Here is a 14,370-nt window from a genome sequence, read left to right as displayed (position 1 = left end):
CCACTATCCTCACTGCACACATACATCAATGTCCAGAAGTAGCACTTCCCTTCTAGACACATACAAGCCGCACATACCATTGCGCAGCATTCATTCTCACGAGTTCATACATACTAAACTCGAGCCTGCACTCCCCACACATCAGGAACTACCAGGGCACACACATTCCCCATGCATTCCTATGGGAGGGCAGGCCAGCCATACTACACGCACGCACTTTCACTCTGGGACACAGGGAAAAAGTGCGCCAAGACCCAAAAATCACTACACAGGGTCACAAATAAAGGCAAAAAGATTAGGGGTGAACCTGCCCTAAGGCCCAAGTCTAACACAGCCATATTGCACACACGGTAAAATCAAGTCCAGTGTGCCTGCACCAGAAAGCTAGGTGCGGAAATAAAGGGCAACCACCCGGGGATACTGCTTCACATGACTCATAATCAAGTCTATACTATAGAACAGCAAATGTAGATGTGAAACGTTGTTTGTGGCTAGACTGGTTGCTGATTAGCTTCCTCTTCTTTAGGGTGAATATTAACCCACCCCACACAACAAAGCTCACCCTGGATGCAGGCATCTCAGAGATATAAATGCAGTGAGTACGGTTTAGTGCTAAACACATGTAGAACAAAAACTACAAAGATGTGTCACACTCAGAAGAGCGTTTAGAAGTTCTAGGACTCAACTATCACACCTGATTGAGATTCCACCACTTCAAAGGTAAAAATAGAGTAATGTCTGGAAACTGCTTACCACTGGTAAAGTGTTGAACCAGCCCACCTGAAAGAGCAGACTGGAGGCTGGCAAGTTGGTGACCTAACTCCGAGATGGAAAAAAACTGATGTAAAGTTCACATAATGGGCTAGGATACAGTGGCCTAAAAAGGGCAACCATTCAAATACGGCTGAGTGAATTTTGCTTGTTCACTCCACGGTAAGTGTAGTGTAACCCAGGTTGAATCCCTGTTTTCCGGGATCTGCTTCTGCCTACCTCACACTGGGAAAAGACTGCAAACAGGAGGGGGTATCCTAGATCAGTACATGTACTGCTAAAAGATTTCCATCTGCTTGTGAGTTGTGTGCAGTCGTGCTACAGGTATTCTCATTAGCTGCCAATCAGAATTGTTTGGGCACAGATCCCTATTCTGATTGGTTGAAACGGTGGACATTCAGATTGGTGGAACAACATACTGTTTCAATAATTCAGATTAAGCAACCTTTTAGCTAACCTATGAACCATCCCAAGAAGTGGGCCTTGCATTTGGACCATTCTAATTGGCTGGTTGCAACCAATCAAAATATTTGTTGCTAATCATTGGAGCAGCACAATTTAGGCTCCACCCGTCTATGTCACAAATATGCAATTATATACTCATATTTGATATTATATTCACTGTATGCCTTAATGTCATTAATGTGTGTTTAAATGCAATAACGAAATGTACAATGTCATCATTGTAGGGATTAGAAATGTATACACGTATACACTAATGTTCATTTGAAATGTATAAATATGTCCTCTTTTACTCACGTTTTACATTTATTCTTAACGTTACATGTGTGCATGTATAACCATGTATTCGAAGTGCATATTAAAGGCTTAGCTAATTTAGCCTGACTACAAAGCTCAATGGAAATGCATGTTGCTTTGCCAGTATATCAATCAATATATCAACCAATCACTCAGCATTTGTACAGCGCAGCACTGTCACTCCTGCGGGTATCTGGGAGGTGGGGGCGAGGACTCCATTGTTCTAGCTCCCCCTCTGACAGGTCTTGAGCAAATGGCGGGAAGAGGGAATAAAACGAGCAGAAAAAGGCTAAACGGAGAGCAGAAAAACAAGCAGAAAAGGCCAAACAGAGGGCAGAAAAACAAGCAGAAAAAGTCAAGAAACAAACAGATGAGGAGTCAGAAACAGAGGACAGCAGGTAGACAGGCAGCAGTGGGTAGTGGACTGCAGGCAAGCTGGACAGGATAATAATAGGTGCTGGGGGAGCTGGCATGCGATCCTGCTCAAAGGGGTCGCTCTGCGTCCACCATTAAGTAGTTCCTGGTAGAGGGCAGGGTGCCGGGTGGCAGGAGGAGGGAAATGGCAGAAGGAGGGAAACAGAGAGGGTACAACTAGCAGAAAAAGGCAAAAAGTAATGAAGAAAAACAAGCAGGAAAGGTAAAACAGGGGGCAGAAAGATGAACAGAAAATGCAAAACAGAGGGCAGAAAAATAAGCAGAAATAGCAAAACAGAGCAGGAGAAGGCAAAACGCAGGGTAGAAAAACGAGCAGAAATAGCAAAACAGAGCAGTAAACAAGTAGAAAAGGCAAACAGAGCAGGAGAGGGAAACCAGAGGGCCGAAATACAAGAAGATAAGGCAAAGCAAAGGGAAGAGAAACAAGCAGAAAGGCAAAACAGAGGGCAAAACCGAACAGAAAGGCAAAACAAATGGCAGAAAAACAAGCAGAAAAGGCAAAACGGAGCAAGAAACGAGCAGAGGCGGAGGCACACACAGAGGGCAGCAGGTAGAAAGGCAGCAGAGGGTAGTGGACAGCGGGCAAGCTGGACAGGAGAACTGTTGCAGGGGGAGCTGGCACGAGGTCCTGCTCAATGGGATTACGCTACTGCCTCCATTCGGTAGGTCCGGGGGAAGGCGGGCGCTAGGTGGCAAAATGAGGGAAATGGTGGGAGGAGGGAAACAGCAGGAAGAGGGAAGAAACTAGCAGAAAAAGGCAAACCAGACGGCAGAAAAATGAGAAGGCAAGGAACAACAGAGGGCAGAAAGACGAGCAGAAAAGGCAAAACAGGGGGCAGAAAAACAATCAGAAAAGCACAACAGAGCGGAAGAGGGCAAAACATGGCAGCAAAATGAGCAGGAAAGGCAAAACAGAGTAGAAGAGGGACAAACACAGGGCAGAAAAACTGGCAGAAAAGGCAAAACAGAGGGCAGAAAAACAATCAGAAAAGGCAAAACAGAGCAGAAGAGGACAAAATAGAGGGCAGAAAAACTGGCAGAAAAGGCAAAACAGAGGGCAGAAAAACAATCAGAAAAGGTAAAACAGAGCAGAAGAGGACAAAATAGAGAACAGAAAATTAGCAGAAAGGCAAAACGGAGGGCAGAGAATCAAGCAGACAAGGCAAAACAGACGGCAGAAAAACAACGAGCAGAAAAGGCAAAACGGAGGGCAGAGAAAGGAGCAGAAAAGGCAAAATAGACGGCAGAAAAACAAGCAGTAAAGGCAAAACAGAGCAGAAGACAGCAAAACAGAGAGCAGAAGAATGAGCAGATAAGGGAAAATGGAGTGCAGAAAAATAAGCAGGAAGGCCAAACAGAGGGCAAAAAATAATCAGGAAAGGCAAAGCAGAGGAGAAGAGGGATAAACAGAGGGCAAAAAAGCAAGCAGAAAAGGCAAAACAGAAGGCCGAAAAATAAGCAGAAAAGGCAAAACAGAGGGCAGTAAAACAAGCAGGAAATGTATAACAGCACAGAAAGAAAAGCAGAAAAAGGCAAAGTAGAGGGCAGAAAAACAAGCAGCAAAGGCAAAACAGAGCAGGAGCGGGGAAAACAAAGGGCAGAAAAATGAGCAAGAAGTCAAAATGAAGGGCAGACAAACGAGCAGGAAAGGCAAACCGGAGCAGAAGAGGGCAAAACAGAGGGCAGAAAAACAAGCAGAAAGGCAAAACAGAGGGCAAAAAAATGAGCAGGAAAAGCAAAATAGAATAGAAGAGGGCAAAGCAGAGGTCAGAAAAATGCGCGGAAAAGACAAAACAGAGGGCTGAAAAACAAGCAGAAAGGCAAAATAGAGAAGAGGGCAAAACAGAGGGCAGAAAAACTAGCAGAAAAGGCAAAAAAAGAGGGCAGAGAAACAAGCAGAAAAGGCAAAACAGAGGGCAGAAAAACGAGCAGAAACATGCAAAACAGAGCCAGTAACGAGCAGAGGAGGCACAAACAGAGGGCAGCAGGTAGACAGGCAGCAGAGGGTAGTAGACTGCGGGCAAGCTGGACAGGAGAACTGTTGGAGGGGAGCTGGCATGAGGACCTGCTCAATGGGATTATGCTGCACCCTCCATTAAGTAGGTCCTGGGCTAGGGCAGGGCACCCAAGTGGTGGGAGGAGGGAAGAGACAGAAAGAGGGAAGAAAGGAGCAGAAAAAGGCAAAACAGCAGTAGAGGGCAAAACAGAGGGCAGAAAAACAAGCTGAAAAGTCAAAACAAAGAGCAGAAAAACTAGCAGAATAGGTCAAAAACAGAGAGCAGATAATTAAAAGGATAGGCAAAACAGAGCAAAAGATGGCGAAACAGAATGCAGAAAAACAAGCAGAAAAGTAAAAATGGGCAGAAAAATAGTAGAAAAGGTAATCAGTTCGATGTGATCGGAAACTAAAGGGATGTTTCAGATGCACTCCAGTAATGATTTGATTGGTTCCTGGTGGTGTGAAAGGAGATATTTTGAATCTCCTGTTACTTTTAAATTGGTGTTCTCACTATGAGAAGACATGACAGTCCCTTTAGACTTTGAGAGGTACAGAACGCTCTGCTTGCCTTATTCTTACAAGTGCGAAACTTTATGCTAAACACTCAGGGGCATATTAGCACCGCTTTGCGATAAATATCGCAAAGCGCGCTTAGCACTAATTTTTTTATCGCAGGATATCGCTGTATTTTATCGCACAGATAGCGTGTTATTAGCAACGCGTATCGCCAAGGCGATATTAAATCCAGCGATAGCCATGATAACATGCTGTATCGTGGGAAAACAAGCGATGATTTCCCCGCGATACTGCAAACCTTGCTGATAGGCAGGCATGGACTCAGCCATGCAATCCACCTCCCAGGTTAAAGATGGCTAACTTGTATTTTTTGCAATTACCAAAAGGGGTTTGGCTACGGCGCAGCAAGGCCACGCCACAACAACAATAAACAAAAACAACCGCCAATGCTGCCACTATCTTTAGTATTTCAAGAAGGGAAAATGAATTAAACGAGTCCCTCTGAACCACTTATTCAGTTTAGAATTGATCTATTTTATTTTTGTTAATTTTAAGAATTTTTTATGAGTACAACTCTTTACAAAATTTCAAAAATCATCACAAACAATATACTTCTCACCCGCAAAAAACATTCACCATTTGAAATCTAGTTAGTGATCGATTTTCAACACACTTTCTTCAACACTCTCCCTAACATACTCTTGTGTAGTGTTGCATTCATACTTGTGTTAAACTCATTCTCATATTCATACATTCATCCTTTCTTCATTCACACAAAACCCACCCTTGGGCGCCTAAACAAAGCCTTTTTAAATACAGATATATACATTTTTTTCTCCAAAAAACAAACAAAGAACAATAAATTTCACATTTCAAGACTCACAATAGGCCATCCATGATTCATGAGACAACACAGATCTTGAAAAGATAATTTAGCTTGATTGGCCTAAAAAGTCGTGACCACGACTTTTTAGGCCAATCAAGCTAAATTATCTTTTTAACCCCTTCAGTGCTGATGACAAAGCCAGCTCGTCATGGGCGTTACCTGCGCTACGCGGATGACAAGCTGGCTTTGTCATAAACAAGCCATTTTTTTTTTCAGCGCACAGCGGGAAAACGCGGTAGCGCGGTAGGGGTTAAGATTTATATTGTCTCATGAATCATGGATGGCCTATTGTGATTCTTGAAATTTATTGTTCTTTGTTTGTTTTGGGGATTTTTTTTATATATCTGTATTTAAAAAGGCTTTGTTTAGGCACCCAAGGGTGGGTTTGGTGTGAATGAAGAAAGGATGAATGTATAAATGTGAGAAGATAGTGGCAGCATTGGCGGTTCTATTTGTTTATTGTAAGTTGTATTTTTAGCAGGTGTTAAAAACCTGCGATAAAGGGGGCTTAGCGCGGCTTTCAAGCTCGCATCGCGGGTCTTGTGCAACCTTGCTAATTTCCCAAAGCTGTATTAGCTAGTGTTTGCTAAGGAGTTGTGTGGAGGAATGCCCAAATTGCATGTCATTAGTGATAAATATCACTGACATGCAAAGTGGCACCAAAACGGTCGCTTTCGCCATAAAGTTGTCGCTAATAGGGCAATAGAAATATCGCTGCTTTAGTGGCAAAAAGTGCTGCTAAAGCGGCGATACCACCCTTGCTAATATGCCCCTCATTTCCTTTCTCGAAGACTTCTACTAAAGCCTGATCATGCTGACACCTTCTATGCTCCCTAATTAGAGACCCTTATTAGATATCACTGTTTTTGACTTATGTTTAGAAGAGAGAAGGGAGGTTTTTTATGGAACACCTGTTTGCTTTAATTTGTTTCTTTATTGTTGTGGCTATAATAATTTTGTATCTCATTCTATTTTGGCTCAACCTACTGAGATATTTGAGCTTATATGCTGTTTTACTTTACTTCTTGAAATTATTATTGGTTTGTTTATATACTGCATTGATTGATAATCCAAAATAAAACCCTTGAACCATAATTGGTGATTCCTTATCCTTATTGTGGAGTTACATTGTCTTCACAAGTTAGAAATGTATTGTTGTTGTCTTCTCCATTTCAATGCTTCACGTCAACCAATAAAAGTCCATACAACCAAAGGGGAAAAATCTTTAACAACTTGACTGAGAGATTACGTTGTAAGGTCCAGCGCTCTTTCACATCTCTCTGGATCATGTTGTGCAGTTCCAAAAGTGCAGGCAGTCCAAATAGAAATGTTTTTCTGTGTTCAGGTACAAATTCTGTATGCCCAAAAAAAAAATACAGTAATGCACACTCAGTAACTCCCCACAAAATTAAAAACAAAGTTTTTCTTGTGAAATCCACACCCACCAGGGTTACCCCTTGGTGAAATGCTTATTCATCAGGTCCATCCCGTTCTGCCGCGGATCTGGATATAATGGTAAGGAAGATGTTATAAGGAGGGGAGCGGGGGATAGTGTAGTGTTGTGGTGTAGTTTAAAATGAAGACCGTTTTCTAAAGCAAATTCCGTGCCATAGGTGGACTAAAAAAGGGGTGGACTCATCTGGGTTTGCAACTGAGCAACACTCTCGTCTGCCTCTATTAACATACAACTCATCCAGCAAGTGAACCAACTTCTAGACCCAGGTGGATGCTTTTGACGATTGCTTGATTCTGTCCACTCTTCTGGGTTGATCTTCACTCCGGGCACAGTGGCTGGCCTTCTCCTCCTCAGATAATCATCTCCCTGCAGGAAGAGATAGCTGCCTCTCTCAGCAGGTCGGGCAGCTCTTCCAGCATGATGGTGTGGACTTTGAGTGATTCTCCTTCATCTGGGATACTGGCTGTCAACGACCCAGCCATGTATCTTAGTTGTTCGTCGAGTACTATGCGGACCACTGTCTCCCTTGGTCATGGAGAACTTGGAACTTGAACCAAGTGGGATGGTTTTGATCCCACTTCTATAGTCATTTGAGATGTCGACTCCACCATCCCTGTTTTGGAATTAGATTTAAGTGGCTCCCTTTAAAATGCACCTTCTCCTTCGAAAATCAGGAACTGACGCTGCTGTCTCCAAACTGGAGCACACCAAATGTGAGTAGACTCTGCACCTGGCTGTCATCAGCCTTCTGGAGTATTACTCTGAAAGAGAGAAAAAGGGGCAGGCCGTGCCTAGAAGATTTTCTCTGCACAAAAACAGAGAGCCCCTCCTCACCTACACACACCCACCATCAGTCAAAGTTAGTGCTCAGGGTAGGAGAATCAACAGACCCTTACCAACAAAGGTCACTGCTACATTTGTAAATGAGTTCTCCTTCCATCCTTCCTGAATCTGCAGCTACATTCTGCAACTCTGGAAAGCGAGTAGTACACTACCGGATGGACAGGCTATACTACAGCTTCCATCTTGTCCTATGTTTTACTACAGACATCCAAAATGGATCACACTGGTTTCTGCATCTGAACACTCTCTATAACAATGGAGTTCTTCTACCAGGCACCACACACACAGCATGCATGACATGTACACGTGGATGTCAGCACAGTGTCAGGGCATTACATTCAAGTGGGGACTGTAGGCACTATACATATACCAAAACAAAAAATAAGGTGTGCTTAGTACAATCATTCAATCGTTATGCTGCCACCTCTGCTTAATATATATGTCCTAGGGCATGGCTGATAGTCATATGTCCGCTAGCGAGTGCACTTGCTATGCGCCTCCAGAGCCAGGCTACGGGTCTCAGGGTCAGTTACAAGCAGACATGCAGGATTATTTTGTGTGCTGGGCCAAAAGTGTCAGGATTCCAGATAACCTACAGCTGTGGTCATTCAGGGCAGGGATGAGCATCTGTACTTCCATGAAAGGGACATTTATATCACAACAGGCGCCAATCCTCATCTGACCTAGGCACCTGTACTCATCTAGTTATGGGTGCAGCACCTACACATGGTTTCTTTATTCACATAGCCTTGACTTACCTGCTGTCATAACCTTAAAACCAGGACACTCACATAGCGTTGTCTCAGGTACTTACTTAACTTTGGCCTGATTTAGAGTTTGGCAGATTGGGTACTCCTTCTCAACAGTGACAGAAGTCCACCCTCTCCTTTAGAGTAGAGTGAAGCTTAAGTATGTCAGTGACAGAGACTACTCAGTCTCTGCCACTGACATACACCTCCGATGGCCCAGTCTAGTAAGATCCGTCGGAGATTTGATAGTTTGTCTGCCCAATCATATTTAGAGTGGGCGGACAAATGGCCAGTGTTTACGTTCACACACTGCCATCATGCGGTAAGTGAAAGTATGAACATTTTAATGGCCTCCACAGAGTAGGAGAAAACTCCCATGGCTAGGGGGTCGTAGTTTTTTTTTCCTAAAAGAAAATCCCACTTTGGTATTATGTTTTAGAAAATAAAAAATATATTGTAAGTTTGCCAAGTGACTAGGTCATAATGAAGGGGCCACATGTCACACTTTCAGTCGGCACACTTTCAATGCATTGACAGTAACCGCTATCACAGTGGTTCCTGCCAATGGAGGAGTTGTCTGCTGGTGCGGCAGACATCTCTAAATCTGGAGTGCGGTTACTTCATCAGGGCGATGGAGTATTTTACTACTTCTTCCTGAGGGAGTAAATATCGTACTCTGCGATCTAAATCAGCCCCTTTGTTTTGAATACTCTCCTACTTTGGCTCAAATACTCACATAGCATTAGCTCCAGTACTCACCTAGCATTGACTCCAGTACTCACTAAGCTTTCACTCCTGCACTCACTTATGCCCGGCTCCAGTACTTGGGTAGATTTCTCTCTGATATTGTTGTCTTGACATTCCTATCCTGCTCCTTGTCCAGTTAAGCCACTTGCCAGTTTTAGGGATAGTAGAATTACAGAAAATTATGACCTCCTGTGAAGCAAAGGGTCCTTAGGCGAGCTGTCCAACAGATATATCAAGACCTTGGGCCTGGGGGCCTTCTCACAAGTTGGTGTTCCCCTGAGCAACCCAGCGGGGTGTGCCCCTTTCTCCTGTCCATGTGCGGATACGGTCACCCTCTGCCCTTCTTTCACAATGGAATTAAGGGCTAGATGTACGAAGACTGGTAATAGCGATTACCAAATAGCGACTTTTTGCGAATCACTATTTGGTAACAGCTATTACCAATGTAAAAAAGGAATTACTGGGCCCATTAGCGATTCGTGGTGAGCCGCAAACACACCTACCTCATGAATATATAAATACAAATTCATTCATTCATTCATTACTTTTAAATAAAGCAATCATTCTTTTTAAATGCAGCCTGTTTTCCTCAAAGGAAATGGGATGCGTTTAAAAATAAAAAAATGAATAGTTTCATTTTTATTTTTGCAGGCAGTGGTCCATGGGACCACTTCCTGCTCTTAACAAATATTTTTTTGAACATTTAAAACATTCTAAAGAAAAGGGGGTCCAAATGGGTGCACCTTGGGTATATGTGCACTTACATGTGCACTACGAATTTCGGGGTGCCTCCAGGGGACCCTTAAGCCCAGAAGCACACTTGGGTTTGGATTTCCTAAATTGCAATTTTCTATTAGGAAATCACAATTTAGAAAATACAAACAATTTCCTATTTGGGCCATCGGTGGGAATGCAATAGCATTTCCTATTTGCGATTTCCTAATAGTGATTTCTACTCTGTAGGAATCCCTATTGGGAAATCGCAAATTTTGTATATACCATTTTGCATTTCCTAAATAGCGATTCCTATGGAATCGCTATTTAGGAATTGCTCCACTCACCTCTCATAGACTAGAACAGAAGGAAACATCAAAAGCCATAAACTACTGCTTTGATCTGGTTTCCATGTTCCACAGCTCATTTGAGACTCATAGTGCCTTGATGTTTGCTTCTCAAGCTGGTGCACCCCATCTTTCCAGGGGAGGTTTAGCCAGGTAATGTGTGATGATGTGTCATTGCAGTTATAATGCTGCTCATTATGGATGGAACCCAGGTGCGCCACGCCCATAGGGGTAAACGGGCTTTAGCCCCCACCCTACAACCCCCCTCCACTCCCCCGTTGTGTGTTTAAGCCTGGGCTGCTGCAGCTCCAGTTCCCCCTGGGCCCCCACTCTGCCTATTCCTTACATTTATATTTTACTTTTACTGCCATAGTGTGAGAATGCATTTCATGAAAATGTATATAAAGTAGGATTGGGAAAAGAAAAATGCAAGCCATGTGTTGTTTAAAGAGCCTGCAAAGACCTCCTCTTGACACTAAATAGAGTTATAAATAAAAAAGTATGTATTCATTTGTAATGTGACTTTTCTCCCTTTGTTCCTTTAATTATCAGTCATGGATCATTCAGGCACTCCTAGAACACAATGAAAAGAGCTTTCTAGTTATATTTGCAGTTTGAAGTATACACAGATAAGTGCTGAAAATACCGCTTTAGGTGACTACTTATTCTTGTACTGTCTGGGACATCAAAGTAATGAGCTGGCAACCCTAATCATAAGACTGGAAGGGCCAGATGTATGACCGGTATTTGCGGTCGTGAAGGGGATTTCGGCCCCTTTGCGACCGCAAAATAGGTCAGCCCAATGTACTAACCCTATTTTGCGAGTCGCTAATCAATAGTGACTCGCAAAATAGGTTAGCGACTCACTATTAGGAAGGGGCGTGCCAAGGGCATCCATTACTAGTAGCGACGCCATAACTTATGTATGAATGTTTTACGACCGAGATTGTGGTTGAAAACACTCTCCGTTTACCACCCTTCTCAGAAGAGTGGAAAAGCACTCGCAAACGGGAATGGATGCACTGCCTGCCCTTAAAAAACGAAACTGAAATATTTCATTTTTATTTTTTTAAATGCATCCCATTTTCCTTCAAGGAAAACGATCTGCATTTAAAAAAAAAATGCTTTATTGACAAAGCAGTCCCAGACATGACAGTCTGCTGACCCTAGCAGACCACCTTCCCTGGGAGTGCCAGCAATTCCGAATGGGGTTGCAAATTGCGATAGGCTCACTAATATTCCTGAGGCATGCAATTTACGACCCCATTGGCAATCGCAAACAGTGTCTGAGACGCTGTTGTACATTGGATTTTGCGACTCGCAAATTGCGAGTCGCTAAATCCAATGGTCATACATGTGGCCCGAAGTTTGTTGCAGGATCAGCACATTATTTATTTCCTCTACCCTCTATCCCTGATTAATGCCATAATAGCAATAGTTTAACTTATATCTGAAACTCTGCGCTGCCATCAACAATATGCTGAGTTACTTCAAGTGTCTAGGAATGCACCCGACATTCAGACAACTCACTCCTCATTCTCACCCTTCACTTTCACGCTCACCCTGCACTCACAGCGATCACAATGCACTCACAATGATCACCATGCACACACACCATTCACCTGCTCACCCTGCACTCACAGTGATCACTCTGCACTCACAATGCACGTGCGCTATTCACCCTGTACCTCATCCTGCAGTTCCATGAGCACACTACTCAACCTGCACTCATGTGACGCTTCACTCATCTGCCCCCTCATGGCTCAATCTGCAATCTCACTCAAACAGGCCATTCACTAACCATGCATTCATTCGTCCCACTCTGCACTTACCTTCCCACCCAAGTTCATATGGTCACCTCACTCACCCTGCAGTCACTCCTCTTACCCTACTCTCACATTGCCGCATCACTCACTGTGCACTCACATGGGTACTCCTGCCACCCACACAGCGCAGAGGGTTAATGTGCCTTCTACAAAGAACGTGTACCATGCAGATCACAGAACTGAGTGTGAGTAAACTATGAGTAGGTCTATAAAAAAATAAAATGTTTGTCAGAAAGGTGCTGTAGAGAGATGAGGTGCATTGTTGGTGAGTGGTAGTGAGGGAATTCACGGAGAAGGAGGAAATGGGAGAGGGGATGCAAAAAAAAGACTGTTGCACTTTGTGCGACCAGTGCTAGGGTCAGCCCTGTCTGGGAGTTTTAGCCCCTCCTGAATTTCGGGTCTGGCTGCGCCCCTGGTGGGACCCCAGGTTTGCACGTGTGGTGTATGTGCATGGCTGAGAAGCCTATGAGGCGAAGTTCCAACTGTGGGATTATGACATCTTTCCTCATGATCTAAGATCCTAAAATGCATTGACATCAAAAACTTAAAAGGGTTCAACAAAACATGGCACCATAATAAAAGACCTCGCTTTTGCGTGTAGACTTCAAGTAGCCAAGGGCCACTTGGAAGGATTCTCACTTTGCTGGCAGTACAACAGAAATCAGAAGAGAAGGAATGAAAATAAATGGAAGACTGAACAACATGGGCATTTTATAAAGGGTGTTTGCAGCCTTGGTGTGATTCCATGCACCTGTGCCACCTAGCATGCTTTCTGTAACAGTAGCTCAGCTCTGCACAATAAACAGTTGACACCAAGATAGAAAAATGCAGGACCTGGTACAAACAAGGAAGGCTCATTACATGTGCATTGGGTCTATTTAGTGCTTCGCCTCCATGCTTTGTGTGCTCCCATTAAATACTCCTTTCCTTTAAAAAAGCAGCTATTTGACTGGACGATCATCTTATTGTTGTTACTCTGTGCATTTTGAATGTTGGGCATGTGTATGTCTCACAACTACCTCCCCAGCATGGAACATTGGAAAGCTCAACCTTCTTTACCACTGAGGGGTAAGTGCTGTGAGGGGTAGTACTGGGCCCAGTTACTCAGAGCCCATAGTAGTTTGGACCTGAGATATCAGGAGATAAAGGTCCCAACCCCCACGGTTAGGCCCTGTATCTCCTGCTTACCCTGTGGCCCTATAGGGCACAGGCTTTTTGAAAGTTAGTCGCAAACGGTGGGACGCTTACTATCTAGAGTCCAGGGTGTTGTCACAGGGCCCATGGGGACATTGCCGTCTCCTCTAAGTTAGCATGAGTTAGCACGCTCCAGATTGTCCATTATTTTGCACACATTACTACACAAGTTTATTTTGCAAATGTCTATTTCCATTTTCAGATGAGAACCTATCGCTGTGTTCACACTCTGCATGTTCCTGGGATTTAGTCTGAACATTGTGAGCAAGGTCGAACAACAATGCCCCTTGTTATTCTGTTCTGGTCAGGCCCTAGCACCTAGACAAAACATTCCTGATGCAGCTGTTGTTTGGGAATACATACTTTGGCCTTTTTGGAATACACGAGTAGGTAGCACACACTTGGAGAAGGACCTTTCCAGGGAGAAGAGCAAGACAGCACCTATGATGTAGAACTACCATCTATAGACTGAGGTACGGGGTCTGCAGATAACGCCCAGAGATATTCTGATATATAATCATTCTGCTTCTATATCAGGGGAGTGAGATTAGGTTATGCTGTCTTTTTATAATGACAGCTCCTTTTATAATTTACGGACTAAGTGCTATGTTTACCATATTTGTATTATGCATTTTCCTGCTTGTTGTGGCACGTATACTGCATATTAGAGCATGTTAGTTAAAATAAATATTTTAAACTGGATTGTGTTTCTGTCAGATCTTATTGTGGACAAGTTCAAGAGTGGGAGCGAAAGGGTGTGTCTTGCAACCGCGATTCCTGAAAGAGTCGTGAGTGTTGTGTCCTGGGGTGTCTAATCACTTGTTTCTCTGTGAGTAGGAGAGAAAGTGAGACACTATAGATAGTTGGTCCTGGGCTCATGGGTACGAAGGTGGTAGGATGACTCAGTCCCTATACACTAAGGTCCCATAATCCTATGCATATTTCTGTGTGTTGCACAGAATCCTTGCAACAGTGTGAATTCTGCAGAGGCCATTACCAATTGCACATTATGTCCAGTTTTTTTCACACAAAGTCAGCGCCCGTAAATAATGGAGAACATAGGGTCGGGAGAAGACCTAAGCACCACATATAGAGATCAGTTGAAGGATCTATATAGGGAAAGAGGGT

Source organism: Lissotriton helveticus, chromosome 5_1 (genome assembly GCF_964261635.1).
Source record: "Lissotriton helveticus chromosome 5_1, aLisHel1.1, whole genome shotgun sequence".
Taxonomy (NCBI): domain Eukaryota; kingdom Metazoa; phylum Chordata; class Amphibia; order Caudata; family Salamandridae; genus Lissotriton; species Lissotriton helveticus.
Note: the sequence above shows the minus strand (reverse complement) of the source record.